The sequence below is a fragment of the Rattus norvegicus genome, chromosome 8 (genome assembly GCF_021556685.1).
Source record: "Rattus norvegicus strain SHRSP/BbbUtx chromosome 8, alternate assembly SHRSP_T2T, whole genome shotgun sequence".
NCBI lineage: Eukaryota > Metazoa > Chordata > Mammalia > Rodentia > Muridae > Rattus > Rattus norvegicus.
Window position 1 is genome coordinate 16,119,864 of NC_141541.1, and position 17,770 is coordinate 16,137,633.

Sequence of the window (17,770 nt, forward strand, 5' to 3'; positions counted from 1 at the left end):
TAAACTCTTGTTGAATTGAGCTAAGATGTACAGAACTAAAAATAAATATTCATCTGAGTACAAAGGAAGAAGTGATTTCAGGAATAAAGGATTTCATGAGTCAAAAATTATGTGTGAGGACAGGAACATTAAAACACCAGAACAAAGCAAGGAAGCCTTCTGCTGGGGTATGGACCGTGGGCTAGGAAGAGATCAACTTGCAAAAGAAATCTATCTTTTTTTTTTAACCAATTTGTTCTTTGAAAACTTCATATATCTATATAGTATATTCTGGTTATACTCACCTCTCCATTCACTTCTATTTTCCCACTAAGTCACCATATTTTGTTGTGATTGTCTGGGCTTTATGGACTACCGGGTTTATTCAGGACCACTTGCATGGCTACATCACAGAAGACAATGACTTCTTTTCTGTCCACACCACAAACTCTTCTGTGGCCATAAAAATGGTCCCATGGGAATTGCCCATAGGATATAACAAACAGTGAATGCTATAATTTAAAAATAAAGAAATCAGCACAATATTTGCCTTAATGTTTTATAAATATTCACCTTGCTTACTTACTGATTGACTTTAATAAAGATCTGATGCCCAATAGCTATGGAGAAACTGGAGGGCAGATCTTCCAGGCAGAGGAAGGGCCGCTGGGAGAAGAATTGAGGTGCAGGGATTCACCAGAAGGACATGAGGCGGTTGGATGTGACTAGGAATAAAGGGGTAAAGAATTTAGCTCTAGTGTAAAAGGAAAATGGCCCCATGAGAAGTTTCCATAGCATATTGTAAACAAGTAACACTATAATTTAAAATAAAGAAATCAGCAGTCGGTCTCAATTTTCCTAGCCGGATCTTTTTAAAAATTTTATACTTGCATGAGTTTCTGTCATGAATGTATAGGTTTGCAGAGAGGTCAAAAGAGATTAGATTCATTGGAACTGTAGTTATAGATAGTTGTGAACCAACTGATGTGGGCATAGGGAACTCTAGTCCTCTGGAAAAGCATCAAGTGTTCTTATCTATAGTGGGACTTTCAGGTACCCACCAATGGCTAAATAATGACACAGAGACCTATTAATATTTATTAGAGCTTAGACTTTTAGTTGGACAGACTCTTACCTAGCTCAATCTTAATTACTCTTATTATTCTAGCTCCGTGTTATGGTACATACCACGTTCTTTACCACTTCATTCCTGCCCACATCCAACTACCTTTACCAAACATGAGGCCAGTGATAGGCACAACAATACCAAGACATGACTTGGCTCTCTGCCAGTTCAGCCATCAACAACTGAGTATACAGTGCACCCCAACACTTAACCAGTGAGCTACCTGTCTAACCTCCACCTATACATTGTAGAGCATGATGCCAGTATTCTTCAAATAACAAAGGTTCCATTTAAGAAGCCTCGATAACAGAAATGAAGAAATCATGCACACATATTAACTCTGAATTGGTAGCGACTATATATATGCACAGTATCTTAGAGTCTTTCTGGATTTTAACTTGTTGTTTATAGTCTGTTTCTGAGCTCTAGAGCCAAAGTAGCCTTACTTCAGACCACCTGCTTCGTGGGGTCTCCTAAAACTATTTACAATCAGAGGATGAGGTTAGTTTTATGATACCTATCTTTCACAACTAATTGATTGGGAAGATAAACTTAAAATCTCTCTGACTAGGACAATCTATGTGAACTCTTTATACTTGTCTTAAAGAAACTTTTTAGGACTTTAAAGAATTGTGAAATCCTATAAGAGATATCAATAAGGTCTGTTTTGTTCTATGGATATATTTTTTTAATTTATTGATTTTTTATTTACATTTCAAATGTTATTCCCTTTCCTGGTTCCCGGACATAAGCTCCCTATCCAACCTCGCTTCCCTTCTTCTGTAAGGGTATTCCCCTCCCCATCCACCCCCAATTCCCCCCCCAGCACTCCCCTACACTGGGGTTCAACCTTGGCAGAATCAAGTTGTTACCCACAGTCTATAACAGGTGTTTCAGATAAGCAAATACATTCATCAAACTTTGCATACATTTGTCTGCATTTACATTACCATTTTCCAACTCACCCCTAGTTTCATGATCTCTGGTCCACTGAAATCTTTGTTGTTTTGATTTGGGTTTGGCTTTTGGTTTTTGTGTTTGTTTTTAGTTTTGTGTTGTTGTTGTTGTTGTTGTTGTTGTTGTTGTTGTTGTTTGGGGGAAATTCATTTTGTTTTCTTTTGAAGAATGAAATAACTATATACTGAAGGTGAGGTTCAAACTCACAATGTGTACATGTCTGCCTCCAGAAGTACTGAGATTACAGTGTGAACCACCATTCCTAGTGCCACTGAAGGTTTAGTGTCTGGGGTTGCTACACATTTTCATACCCAGACACCTTTGTCCTTCACAATGTTACAGTTGCCTTGTGTTGTTTCCATGGTGTCTCCTTTAATATGCAAAGTATAATAATTTCAAGACAGTGTAAATAACTAAGTTGACTAGGAACAGAAGCGAAGGAAGTGGGAACATCATGTCATGTGTCTCCATGTGTTTGCACGCACACCTGCTATTCAATAGTTTCCCACAATGAAAACATGACACATCTCTTAATCATGGGTTTCTGGTTTCTGCCAGTTGTGATGTTTGTCTTCATCATTCTCTTCTTGAAAAATCTTTTCCTATTTGCTCTTGCTCATGTGATCACCTCCATAGATATTTGAGAACAAGTTCTCTTTAAAAGTTTTAAAATGACTTAAAGCTCAACATAAACTCTATTGACAAACTAAATTCTTCTTCCTCTGATAGTAAGTAGTCAACATGATGAGTCGCCAGGGACACAGGCCACTGGGCATTATTCTTGGGCATTATCTTGATTAAGTTGAATGAAGAAGGAAGATCTTCTCACTGTGGGTGGTATCATTATCTGAGCTGGGATACTAGATTTGTATAAAAATAATAAAATGTGATAAGCAAATCATTTGTCATTCTCGACATCCTAACTAAATATAAGGTGTGACCCCAAGTTCCTGCTGCTAAGACCGCCCCATTATGTTGAACTTGAACTGTGAGCCAAAGTAAAACTTTTCCCCTGTAAATTGACTTTTTCTGGGTATTTTATCATAGCAACAGGAAAAGTAACCAAGATATGATGTACACGTGGGATTCCAAAGTAAGGCAGATGCGGGAATCTGAGCCTTCTCAGGTTTTCCCTGAGTGAGTTCATGGCCAGAACACAGAACTGTGCATGTGAGTATCAAAAAACAAATAGGTGAGCATTTTAAGATAGTATATAGATATATCCTAATTTTTAATGTTTTACCATCAATTCTTCATTTTTCCCAACTGCCATCACTGACTCAAGCAACTGCCACTAATTGTTTTAAGAAATAACAGTGAACAAAGTTTTCACCACTTTGAGAAGGCTCTTCTGCAGGTCAAACACTCACATCCTGGGTGTAGCAACCTTTCATAATGGTCGCATAATCAGAGTAAGAACTGTGATTTAAGTGGGAGGACCAACCTTGAGTAACATCTGCAAAGGATGTGAGAACACTGATTTTCAACAGAATGGCAAGGTGCTGGATTTTGAGGCTACCAAGAGATTAAAAAGGGACTTGTGGGGAGATGAACAATTAAGATGCCATAAAATGTTCTGGTTTTACAAAGATTAAGACATTACTTTTCATAATAGCTGACAAGATTATCGCATGAAATCTGTTCTGGAATTTTGAAATTGGTGAATGTCTTTGCGTTGCCTTTTTATCAAATAGAAGTTTCAGATATTTTATCCCCACTTTTCCCAACAATGTTACCCAGCAATTTGTTTAGAGAGAATACACACTTTGTACGTGAACCTTAATTGCGGTGAGTTTTTAGGAATATTTATCATGAAATCCTTATGGAAACATATATAAATATGAGCTGCTTAATAGCACAATTAATCATATTCAGAGTTAAATAACTTAATATAATGAACAAGGTAATTAATAAATTGGTTTGTAACTGCAGGGAGCTCTCCAGTGACTTAGCTTTCACTCAGGTATAATTTAGAAGCTTGTGAGTAATTTTTCGTAAACATTATAAGACTTTTCAAAGAAAATGTTTTAACAATTTTAAACAAAAAAATTTAGGTAAAATTTTAAAACATAAAAAGTAGATCAGCACTCAGTACAATGTTCCTTACTCGACTCTTAAAAGAAATGATGATCATCAAGAGAAAAAAATGAATAGTGAATTGTAAATGAGAATGAAGATGAGAGAAAAGACAGTATGTCAAGTGCTATGTCAATGACAGGGCAAGATTATACCTGATTTGAACACATGCACACAGCTGTTCTTGATAATAATAGTGAAAGGCAGCCCAACAGGAACTTTTAAAGATTTTTAAAATTTGAATATATGTATGCTTGTGCCATAAATAAATAAATATTATATATATATGTATATATATCAGGGCTTGAGGACACAGATTCACTTGGGACTGGAGTTAAAAGTGCCTATTAGTAACCCAACATGATGGCTGGGAATTGAATCCTGATCTTATGTGCTCTTAATCACTGTGCCAAATGTCTGTCCCCAGTACCAAAGGAATTCATGATATGCAGCACACACACACACACACACACACACACACACACACACACACAAACACATATGCATACATGTATACATGCATACATATATTAATTGTGATTATAATTTTTTTGTGAAATAAATGATAAATATATTTCTTTGACAGACACATTTTAAAGGTGTGTCTCCTGCCTCAATTATCATGTTTTATTAACTCATTTTTAATAATTAGAAAAAACATAGGGACAATTGGGAATATGTAATAGTCTTTAAATTATGGCACATCAAACTAGCAGAATGGCAGGCAGTCCATCTTCTTGGTCTAGGAAGAGCCATGTCAAGGGCAAGTTTGACATTTCTATGCAGTTTGGATTCCAAGGTGTCTAGCAGTGAGTTCCATTGTTAAATAAGTCATTAAGCACTAAATTCATACAAAATATACAAAATTGATGCTTGGATAATACATGCACAGGAGATGGATACTTCAATATTATTAAAAGTATAGTTCCATCATCAGTGCTCAACTGGTCATAATTATGTAGTGTGTATATAGTAGCATAATACATTGTTTAGAAAAACAGGTAAAACTTAAAACCAAAAACAATGAAAAATTTTATAAGGAGACCATCCATTAATATGCAAGACAATATGACAGCAGAGGTGGGGGCAGTGGAGGTAAGGCTTTCAGAGAGGATTAAGTGTTGAAGCTTTCCTTTGAGAGTCTAATAAATAAGACACATAAGAAAACAAAGGGAATGAGCAATGCCTTTCCCAGAATCAAGTACAGGACCTATTATGAAGATATAATGGTAATTTTTCCTTAGGTAGTTAGTAAACAAAGAAACATGGAAATAAAATTGCATCAGATATGAGTTGACTTAGAAGGTTGACCTGTAGAAAAGATGTCTTAGCACTGGCGATAACCAAAATATGAAAGGAACCAAGAGGATCTGTTTGTTGCTCAAGAAACTCTGAACAGAGTATTTGAAGCCATCCCGTTAGTAGAGCATTAGAGATGGTCTGGAAATGGAATTGAAGTAAAGGATCTTGCAGGTCACGATGAGTACTTAACTTCTGTACGGAAGAAGAGCTAAATAGCTAGAGTATGGTGTGACCATATTTCATTATTCATCGTTTACAGATCAATGCCAGTTTCACAATGCATAATCAAATATCAATTAAGCATTAACTGTCAAGTGCTCTGTTAAAAACAGACAAAGGACTGGATTGATTCAGTTGTCTTTTTCTAGTGAACTTACTATTATGGGATAATTGCTAAGAAAAGATGAGGCCTTAGAGCTTTTTGAAGATTCACAAAGAAATTTGTCAGTGGTTCAAAGAAAAGATGTAGGATCAGAAAACCTGTTGAAGGCAATGATTTCCACAGTAGGATGGAAATGGATGGTTACCTCTCTAAGCTGAGGAAAAATGGCTAGGTATATTAGACAGAAGAATGACAGATGCTACACAGCTGGATGACTGACAGCTAGTCTCGGGAAGAATGTAGAACAAGCATTGGAAATGAGACGTAAAAGGCTACATATTTCTCAGAGTGATTTGCTAAGATACAAAGTAAAATGTTAGCCACTTTTAAAATCCATATCTGAAAGCTATGAGATGGTTAAATACTAGAATAATCTAATCATATTAATATTTAAAATGACTTCAGGTGGGATGAGCTGTGTTGAAAATTTCTGAAAGGATGGTGATGACCATGCTAGGGGTTTAATGGAGATGGAGAAAAGTTGACATAATCAGAAGAGACTTGGGGATTAGCAAGGGGACTGATGTAAATTGAAGGTGAAATTGGGATTGCAGCCTTCAGGGAAAGAGAGATGGCACCAGGGAGGAACTTCTGATTGAGTTCTAACAGGTCTTAGTGGATTTAATGTGGTGTCAGATAGAAAGAAAGGGTAAAATCGAATCCTTTTTCTCAAGTATTAAGATTGTTAGTCCTAAGAACTCAGAAGTAATGCTTTGTCTGAAGTTCCTGTGAGAATTTGAACGAGATGCATGCACACATTTACATAATTGAGATTTGTCTGCCTACAGCTAAGTTACAAAAGATCAGAGCAAGACATTTATCCCCATAATGAACACCTACTCTCACTTTTAGTTGTCTACTATTTCTGTTCATTTCTTCTGTCCAACTTGCTCATTAGTAATAAATCTAATTTCAGTGCCAGGCCAATTATCTGAAGAGAACCACGAGACTAAAACATACTAATGTTTTGCCATAAACAAGTGGCTAGCTCTAACCTGTCACAATCTGATCAATGGTATGCTGGCAAAACATAAAGCTGGTTCTGCCTTCCCAGACATTGATGCCTTCTACTCAAACTACTGCAGTGAAGACTTTACTAATCACCTCAGAGAAATAAAAATGATTGTTATGAAGAAAAACTGTCCACACATGGTCAAGGCAACTGTTTTTGTTTGTTCCTGGTGTTAAGAGTGCATTGATCACCTCTGAAGAAAACAATCTCCCTGAGTCTTGAACCTATGTGATTGCCCATTCTATCTCCACAGCTCTCGAACTGCTCTGGATTAACTAGTTTTAAACACCATGTAAACACCTCTCTGTCCAACCTCCTCACAGCCTTTTAGGAATGGTATAGATACAGCTGACTGAGGGAATGTATTGGTCTCCTTATTGTAGGAAATGAGGTTAGCACCTATTCCAGGCATTGTTGTAAGTTAAATCAAATAGGACATATGCAGAGTATTAAGGGTATAATGCACCCTGTTGGCTAGTACTTGGCAAATATTTATGTGCTTTTTCTATAACTAACTATCTTGTTCCTAAGACTATCATTGGAATTCCCATGAGAGGCCTTACTGAGATGTACACTGATTACTAGTCCTTTGACCCTTTTCAGGAAAGAGTGAAGCACCCAGAAGAGACTAGTGTTCTGGGCTTAGATGGGTTAGCAAACCTAAAACTGGTAAAAATCACTCTATCATTTTTTATATCTTTATCGCACTCCTCAGTGGTACAGAAAAACCTAAGATGATATTCACTCTATGTGTATATATAAATCACCATGGTTTCCATGCTAAGTGTAATGTGGTCCAGTGTCAGTAGTAGCCATTTTCCTCTGTTTAAAAATAGGAAGCCTGTCAGTGGCTCCACTGCCTGGTCTGGTGGCATTTTCTATCTCAATATGAAATGATATTGGGTATTGGACTTTATCAATATGGATGTTAAATCTCAAAAAACATCCTGTTTTATGAATAATTTTGTGTCAATTGCTTCTAAATTAGATCTATATTTCTCCTGTGAATTCTTAATTAGTATCTTTGCCCCCATTTAATTCAAATTTAACATTTTTTGTTTTCGTTCTACAGATTCTATTTCTGTGTGACTCTAAAATTCTTTTTCTGAAAGGGTGGTTTTGAAAGGGCCCAGATGGCACTGATAATTATTTATTATCTTTAGCTTCAACCATTATCTGTCATCCAACCTGTGAACTTGCAAATCTTGTTCACACTTGGAGTTGCTGTTAAAATTCAATGGAAAAAAGTCTCAAGTAGTAAGTGCAGAGCAATCAGGTATATTATGGGAGTAGAAATTCTTCAAAGGTTTAATTAAAAGCCTGATGATTGTATTGTCTTCACATTGGGGTTTTATGCCTCTAATCTTTTCTGCTCATCTCTAATTTGCTGAATAATACTCAAGTATATTTCCAAAGGACTTGTCATAGTATAAATTAACGTTTATCTTTCACCGGAGTGAAACTGGAAGGGGAGAATCATTGAAGTGTTAGTGACAATATAACAACTGACTAAAGGCCTTCTGTTAATTTTCACTGAAAGGAGATGAGAGCATTCCTCCTTCTGAAAAAAAAATTGGAGGGATAATCTCATAACATTGACATCTGAAAAGCTAAATCTAAATCTTATACTAGTACTTTTATTCTAGAGCCAAACCAAGAAATGTTTGATACATCTCAATTATTTGACATCTCTGGAATTGTCTTTACTCTCTTGTGGAACACTTGCAATCTACTTACCAAACATTTGCCAAACAAAATCATACTGTTTAATAGTTCTCTACATTTTGTGCTCCTACATGATACAACATTTACTGCATTTTACTATGATTTATTTTTTTTTTCTTTAAGTGATACCAATGTCATGGAACTCATTGGAGTGTGGGCTGAACTTTTATATCTGACGTTGCACAACATCTATGAAGAAATTTGTAGGTATATGAAGTTTGTAGGTATAGGACAGAACTTGATCAAGGTAGAACTTCTCATAGCAAAACTTTGAGAACAGTAGTGACTGTTATATAGTGGAGGCACACACACACACACACACTCACAACTTCCTACTGCAGAATCCAGTCAATACAGCTCTCTGACCATTCCAGAAATGTAGCTGATACTAAAACACCTAAGAACCAAGAATCACTCCCCAGAGCTGTTGTCCTCAAAGAATGGTTGGCTCCCAATGTGTAACAGGTAACTAGAAAGTCACAGGAGTCAACAGAATCAAAAAGTTTTCATATCAACACCAAATCACCATTGTCTTACCCCATGTATTAACCATATCATAATAATTTGTATTAATGGAGGAAAAGAAATATGAGATGTTCCACACCCAACTGTCGATCACACCACAGTGACCTGCTGAAAACACTGCACTCTTTGCTGTAAAACACTGACTGTTTAAGATTGTTAATTCTATTGTATAATTTCCCTATTTCTTTCATTCTATCTCTAAAATGTCCTTGATGAAGCAGTATAATTTCTTAATTTCATTAAACTTTGATGCTGCACATATATATTATTAATAGCCTTTGTATAGGCATAAAGCACCTCAGCTGCATACCAAAATAAAATAGGTATCTCAATACATAGCTATTCAATAATTTGAGTTGCAGGTTAAATATTTTTTTCAGAAAATTTTTCTACTTAAAATAACCAAAAAATGCTCATCATGTTTTAATACTTTGTAGATACAGTCTCAAAGTTTAAGAAAGTGAAAAAATTTAAGAAGATAATATATTTGGGTCAGTGACAAAATTTAAAGTATCAAGTAAAAAATGTGATTTTTGGCAAACTTTCATCTGCTTCCATGGTAATGACAGATTCTCGATACTTAATAACTCTCTAAAGGCATGGCGTGTATAAATATCCAAGAAAGCTTGTCAACAGTGGGGAGATTATCATCAACAGATGTGTTCCAACTAATCAGCATTTCATGTTACAAAATCCTGCCTGAAGAAACCTTCCTTTAAACTGTCAGCGATGGGCTGCAGCTTTTAGGGTACAAAACCCTGAGATGGCTCAGCAGCTAGGAGCACTGCTGCTTTTAAGGAGGATCAGAGTTCGTTGCCCAGTACCATGTGAGGGCAGCTCACAACCATCTGTAACTCCAGTTCTGTTGGGAGCGGTGCCCATAAAACCCTCCATTATTGATGCTAATAGTATAGTAAGAGTTAAGTATGACTGGGTTCATGGAAAATCCCCAGTCAACTGCAGAAGACAAATACAAATCTGGTGGTCAGGATGAATAATGATATGATAAAGTTGTGACCTTGCTGAGAAATACATCTGACGTCAGGATGCCCAATGATATGACCTGTAACCTTTCTGAAAATCCATCCTGCTGACTAATTGGTATGACAATCCTGAGACCTTTCTAACATTCTGTTGATGTCAGCCAATTGCCTGACCACAAGAACTGTGTCTTTGACCTGCGTAAATGTTTCCCACTTCCCCCCCTCTCTCTGTTACCCCTGTTATGGTATAAATTCAGCCTTGGAAAAAATAAAATGTTCACCCTGATCAGAGTCTTGTCTTGGCATCCACTCTCTGCACCCTCGTTGACTGTCCTGCAGGACGAGACACAGTTCAGAGGATGCAACACCCTCTTCTAGCCTCTGTGGGTACCAATAATCATATGCTCATACCCCCCCCCACACACAAACAAATAAAAATAGAATATTTAAAAAATAGATGATTTTAATTCCATGGAATTCAGTGTGCTTGTAAGTTATAATTTGACCTTGGTTTAATTTCACTGTCTATATTCAGAATAGCACAAAGATACGATTTACTCAGTTGACTTAAACTTACCTATTACACTACAGAAAGCAAAGTTTATAGGAATCTTAAACTGTTTTGTTTAAATACAAACTTGAGTAGGATCCTAATATTTTGAAAGTCATTTTGACTTTAAATAAATATTTCCATTTTTCATCTCTTCATAACCTGTTTGCCTCTACTTTTAAAAGTATTATATTTTAATGTAAAACAATTAGAGGAGGAAGAAAGAGTAACTTTTCTATTTTTTATTTTTTATTTTTTTAATATTTTATTACATATATTTCTTTACTTACATTTCAAATGTTATCCCCCTTCCCAGTTTCCTGTCCATAAGCTCCTGTCCCCTCCCCCCTCATTCGGGTGTTACCCCCCTACATCCTGCTTAAGGCAACCACCCATATTCCCCTGCCCTGCGGGTCCAACCTTGGCAGGACCAAGGGCTTCCCCTTCCCCTGGTGCCCCAACAAGGCTATTCTCTGCTACATATGCAGTTGGAGCCCTGGGTCAGTCCATGTATAGTCTTTCAGTAGTGGTTTAGTCCCTGGAAGCTCTGGTTGGATGGCATTGTTTTTCTTATGGGGGTTGCAAGCTCCTTCAGCTCTTTCAGTACTTCCTCTAATTCCCCCAAAAGAGGGTCCTGTTCTCAGTTCAGTGGTTTGCTGCCAGCATTGACCTCTGTATTGGACAAGCTCTGGATGTGTCTCTCAGGAGAGATCTATATCTGGTCCCTTTCAGCATGCATTTTCTTATCTAGTTTAATCTATCAATCTTATCTAGTTTTGGTGGAGATATATATATATCTTGTGGGCCAAGCGCTGAATGGCCATTCCTTCAGTTGCCACTCTAAACTTTGCTTGCGTATCCCCTCCTATGGATTTTTTTCCCTTTTAAGAAGGAGTGAGAGCATCCACATTTTGGTCATCCTTCTTCTTGAACTTCCTGTGATCTGTGGATTGCATCTTGGGTAATTTGAGCTTTTTTGGCTAATATCCACTTATCAATGAATGCATACCAAATGTGTCTTTCTGTGACTGAGTAACCTCACTAAGGATGATATTTTCTAGTTCATTCCATTTGCCTATGAATTTCATGAAGTCACTGTTTTTGATGGCTGAGTAGTAATCCATTGTGTAGATGTACCACATTTTTTTAATCCATTCCTCTGTTGAAGGGAATCTGGGTTCTTTCCAGATTCTGGCTAATATAAATAAGGCTGCTATGAATATAGTGGAGCATGTGCCTTTGTTGTATGTTGGAGCATCTTCTGGGTATAGGCCAAGAAGAGGTATACCTCAATTCTCAGGTACTGCAATGTCCAATTTTCTGAGGAACCTCCAGACTGATTTCCAGAGTAGTTGTACCTGTTTGCAATCCCACCAACAAAGGAGGAGTGTTCCTCTTTCTCCACATCTTCGCCAGCATCTGCTGTCACCTGAGGTTTTTATCTTAGCCATTCTGACTGGTGTGAGGTGGAATCTCAGGGTTGTTTTGATTTGCATTTCCCTGATGACTAAGGATGTTGAACATTTCTTTTGGTGCTTTTTGGCCATTCGATAACCCTCAGCTGAGAATGTTTTGTTTAGTTCTTACCCCCATTGTTTAATAGGGTTATTTGTCTCTCTGGAGTCTAACTGTTTGATTTCTTTGTATATTTTGGATATAAACCCTCTATCAGATGTAGGATTGGGAAAAATCTTTTCCCAATTTGTTGGTTGCCATTTTCTCCTAATGACAGTGTCTTTTGCCTTACAGAAGCTTTGCAGTTTTATGAGGTCCCATTTGTCGATTCATGATCTTAGAGCATAAGCCATTGGTATTTTGTTCAGGAAATTTTCCACAGTGCCCATGTATTCGAGACTCTTCCCCACTTTTTCTTTTATTAGTTTGAGTGTATCTGGTTTCATGTGGAGGTCCTTGATCCACTTGGACTTAAGCTTTGTACATGACTTGAACAATACTTGTACAATACTTGAACTGCTCTGAGCATTAGTCTATCAACCCTGGCTACTGACTCCTCATTCTGTTTCCCACATTCTCTTTTTGAGATAATTTTTTGAGATGTTTTTGGGGTTTTTTTGTTAATTCTCCTAAATTCTTATTTTAAACTAAAGTCCTATTTTAAGAGAGTGTAGTACAAAAATAATAAAGGAATAAAATACAAAGTAATTTCCACTAAAATTCAGAACTATAGATTCCTCAAGAGAACAGGTCATCTAATTCCATTACCCTACCTGGCATGCATGACTTCCCTGCCTTGTGTTCTAGTCATTTCTTATTTATTCATTTGTTCAATCTTTTGTTTTTACACAGTAGCACACATAGTTTTCCTTTTGAATTACTTGAGCTGCTGAATAAAAATGTAAGTAACCTTTGGCTATTGCTCCTATGTGGAGGGAAAAAAGATACATGCATTAATTAATAATAAATTTACTTGTATAATTTTTTAGCTGTTAGCTGTGTGTAAATCATGGTGTCTGTGAATGGGAAGTTTCTTCTCTTCCTTTCCAGTCCATGAAACTTTGCATGCTGACTTTGCATTTTATCCCACTACCTTTAGTTATCTGGAAAAGCCTTCAGAGCTGATGTAATTCTTAGTTCATTCACTTTCCTCAGGAAACCATTTCACTATCTTCCCTTTTTCCAGATACCTCCTACAGGCTAAGTATGGGTAAATCTGTGATGTCATAAGTTTAATCAAATTAACTGTCTATAAAAAAAAAACACTTTCAGAATGAGGCTGGGGAAAAAGCCTCATCAGTGTAAAGCTTGCCTGGAGAGAGTAAGAACCTGAGCTCTATATCAAACATAGGTAAAAGTGGCAACATAATGCATAATCCCAGTGTTGGGAACAGAGACAGGTGAGGCTCACTGGCTAGCCAGCCTAGTTGGTGAGTTCCAAACCATCTCAAAAGAATGAGCTGAACTTCTCTGGCTGCTACTGCATGCAATCACAGATGACCTGTACACACGTTAATACATATACAAACACACAGAGACACACACAGACACACATAAACACACACCTACACACCCCTACACACCACCACCATCACCACCACTACTACCAAAACCAACACCAACTCCAAAAACAGGAGCAACAATAATAATTACTTCAAAAATGATCATATCTGTGCCTATTTTACAAAAGAAGACACTGAAGATCTAATTTGTTTAATCATGAGGTGAATTCTGAAAAATTCTTTATTTCCATCTTTTAATGAACTCTCCAAACTGCCATGCTCTGCCTAATGTTTGGCTGTGGGTCTCTTCATCTGCTCCTATCAGTTGCTAGTCAAAGCATCTAATGATTTTTATGCTAGGCTCCAGTCTAAGTATAGCAGGGTACATTAGGAATAATTTCATAGACTTTTTTGGCCACACATGTTTGCTTCTATCCTAGGTCTCTGTGCTGTCCTCTCCATTGTCCCTGGTCATCCACACAGTGTTCAAAATGGGTCCCTCTACTGGCATGGGTCTCAAGTTGAACCAGTCATTAGCTAACCACTCCCAGAAGTTCTGTGTCACCTTTACCACAGCATGCAGAATAAATTGTAGGTGGAAGGTTTTGTAGCTGGGTTGATGTCATAGTTCCTCCACTAGAAGCATTTCCTGGACACAGAAGATGGTCAAGTCAGGCTCCTTTACCCCCATAGGAGTCTCCACTAAGGTCACCCTCACAGATTCCAGGGAGTCTCCAATGAACTAGATTTTTACCTTATCCCCCAAATGCCAGTTTCAGTCATCTCTCCCCTGCAAACTACTCCTTTCTGTTACCATTCCCAAGGTGCCCTCAGTCCTCCTATGAAATCAATTCTCTTTTCCCTTTCCAGGAACATCATGTGTCCCCCCTTGAGCCATCCTTGTTACTGGCCTCTCTAGGCTTGTGGATTAAAGCCTGAGATTAGCCTATTTTACAAAGACTACCTTGTTTGTCCTTCTGAGTCTGGGTTCCCTCACTCTGGATGATATTTTTTTAGTTCCATCTATTTGCCCACAAATTTCATCATGTATCTTGTTTAACATACACCATTATATAAAAGTGCCACATGTATTTTTTAATCTATTCTTCTATTGAGGAACATCTAGGTTGTTACCAGTTTCTGGCTATTGTGAATAAAACTTCTATGGACATAATTGAACAAGTATCCTTGTGGTAGGATGGAGCATCATGGGGTATATTTCCAGGAGTCATTCAGCTGGCTTTTGACATAGGTCAAGTCCCAATTTTCTGAGAAACTTTCTATGAATTTCCAAAATAGCTGTACATGTTTGCATTCCAACCATTAATGGAGGAGTATTCATTCCTTTTGCTCCACAACTTTGCCAGCATGAGCTGCCTTTTTGATCTTGGCCATTTTGACAATTGTAAGATAGAATCTCAAAGTAGTTTGGATTAGCATTTTTCTCACGGTTAAGGATGTTGAACACTTCTTTACGTGTTTCCTAGCCAGTGGCCATTCCTCTGTTAAGAATTCTGTTTAGATTTAGACCTGTACTCCATTTTTAATTGAATTATGTGTTTGTCATCTATTTCATTGAGTTCTGTATGTGTTTTTATATTAACTCTGTCAGAAGTGGAGTTGATAAAATCTTTTTCCCTTCCATAGTCTGCCATCTTGTCAAACTGACAGATTCCTTTGCCTTACAGAACCCTTTTGGTTTCATGAGGTCCCATTTATTGTTATCTTAGTGCCTGCACTATTGGTGTTTTATTCAGAACGTGTACTTCTTTCTGTGTGAAAGCATTCGAGGATATTTCCCACTTTCTCTTTTTACAGACTCAGTGTGTCTGGTTATATTGAGGTCTTTGATCCACTCTGGCTTGAGTTTTGTTCAGGGCAAGAAATGTGTAAATATTTGCATTCTTCTACATTCAGACATCCAGTTAGACTAGCACCATTCACTAGAGATGTTTTTTTTCAATGGTATATTTCGGGCTTCTTTATCAAAAATCAGATGTCCATAGGTGTGGGCATAGATGCATGGAACTTCAATTCTATGCCATTGATAAGTCTGTTTGTTTTTATGCAAGAACCATGATATTTTCATGACTATCGCTCTGTAGTATAGCTTAAAGTCTTGGATGATGATGCCTCAAGGAGGTCTTTTAGTGTACAGAAATTTTAGCTATTCTGGGGGTTCTTTGTTTTTCCATATGAAGTTGAATATTGTTCTTTCAAGGTGTATAAATAATTCTCTTGACATTTTGATGAGTCAAAATTTGATGGTCATTTTTACTGTTAGTTCTACTGATGTATGATGATGGGAGATCTTTTCTTGCTCTGATAGTTTCTTCAATATCTTTCTCCCAAGACTTGAAGTTATTTTCATGTAAGTCTTTCACTTGCTTGGTTAGGACTACTTTTTTTTTTGTTTTGCTATTGTGAACTATGTAGTTTTCCTTATTTCTTTCTTAGCCCATTTGTGGTTTGAATGTACAAGGGCTATTGATGTATTTTAAAGTTAACTTTGAATCCAAACACTTTGCTAAAGCTTAATCATCTGTAGGAATTTCTGGGTAGAATTTTTGATATAGCTTATGTTTAATATCATATCATCTACAAATAACAATACATTGACTTCAGTTCCAATTTGAATCCCTTTGATTTCTTTCAGTTGTCTTATTGCTCTAGCTAGAACTTCAAGTACCATATTGAATACATAGGGAAAGAGGAGGTAATCTCATATAGTTTCTGATTTTAGTGGAATTACTTTGAGTTTCTCTCCATTTAAACTTATGTTGGCTATAGGATTTTCTTAAAGAATCAAAGTCTTTGTTTCATTGATTGTTTTTCTTTAGTATTTTCTTGTTTCTACTTTTTAATGATTTCAGCCTTCCATTTGATTATTTCCAGCCCTCTACTCCTCTTGGGTGTGTTTACTTCTTTTTGTTCTAGAAATTCAGGCTTATATTTAAATAACTAGTATGAGAACTGTCCAATTTCTTTATAAGGGCACTCAGTGCTATGAACTTACTTCTTAGCATTGCTTTAATAGTGTCCCATAAGTTTGAGTATGTTTGCTTCTATTTTCATTGAATTCTAAGAAGCCTTTAATTTCTTTATTTCTTCCCTGACCCAGAGATCATTGTATAGATAGTTGTTTAGTTCCCATAAGTGTGTAGGCTTTTTATTGCTTCCATTGTTGAAGTCCAACTTTAACCCACAGTAGTCTGATAAGATACAGAGGATTGTTTCAATTTCTTTTTATCTTTTGAGATTTGTTTTGTGACCAAAATATGGTCAGTCCATGAGATGCTGAGGAGGAAGTATATTCTTTTCTTTGGGTAAAATATTCTGTAGATATATGTTAGGTCTACTTGAGTGACATCATTATTTCCATTATTTCATTGTTTCTACTCTGGCTGACCTGTCCATTGGTGATAGTGTGGTGAAGTCTCCCACTATTAGTGTGTGGGGTTTGATGTGTGATTTAAACTTAATGATGTTTCTTTTACGCATGAGTGCCCTTGAATTTGGGGCATAGATATCCCGGGATCTCATCTTCATGGATTTTTTCTTTGATGAATATGAAGTATCCTTCCCATCTCATTTGATTAATTTTAGTTGGAAACCTGGTTCAAAATTCAGAAACTCAGTACCTGAAATTGGTTACCTATTTTAGAATTGTCTGTTCATGTGTATGTCTCTCTCTCTCTCTCTCTCTCTCTCTCTCTCTCTCTCTCTCTCTCTGTGTGTGTGTGTGTGTGTGTGTGTGTGTGTGTGTGTGTGTGTGTGTGTGTGTTGTTTGGATGTATTTCTAATGACAGTGACTCACATTTACAAAGAAGATGTAAACTCTAAGGACACTGAAAAGTGTCATTTGAAGTTTTTATTTGTCTTTTATTTGCAAATTTCCCATGGCAGCTCCGAGTGTCAAAATGAGATATATTGTTTCTTCTTTTCCTTCATTCTTCATATGCTAAGGTTTAATTTATTAACTGTAGGAAAAGACTTACTGAAAAATGACACAAAATGCACTAAACATATGTAAATGATTTAAATATATATTTAATGAACTCAACTTATACACAACAACAAATATAAATTAAAAGCCTCCTGAAGTGCCTCCTCTTACCAAGGGAGAAAGTCTTCAGAGATGCTTTAGTTTTAAAATTTGATATTGGATCCCTTGAAGTTACAACTTTTCAAGGCTT

At 36.7% G+C, this 17,770-nt stretch overlaps 1 protein-coding gene across 2 annotated transcripts in view; it reads right to left on the bottom strand.

Annotated features, from left to right (window-relative positions):
- Positions 1 to 17,770, bottom strand: part of LOC120094358 (uncharacterized) — a 380,216-nt gene that overhangs the window by 117,506 nt on the left and 244,940 nt on the right. The window contains exon 4 of one of the 2 annotated variants that reach the window (XM_087564113.1): positions 566 to 704. The exons of the other annotated variant lie outside the window; for it this stretch is intronic. The gene's annotated coding sequence lies outside the window, so the exon portion shown is untranslated. The remainder of the gene's footprint in view (positions 1 to 565; positions 705 to 17,770) is intronic. 2 annotated transcript variants of the gene reach the window in all.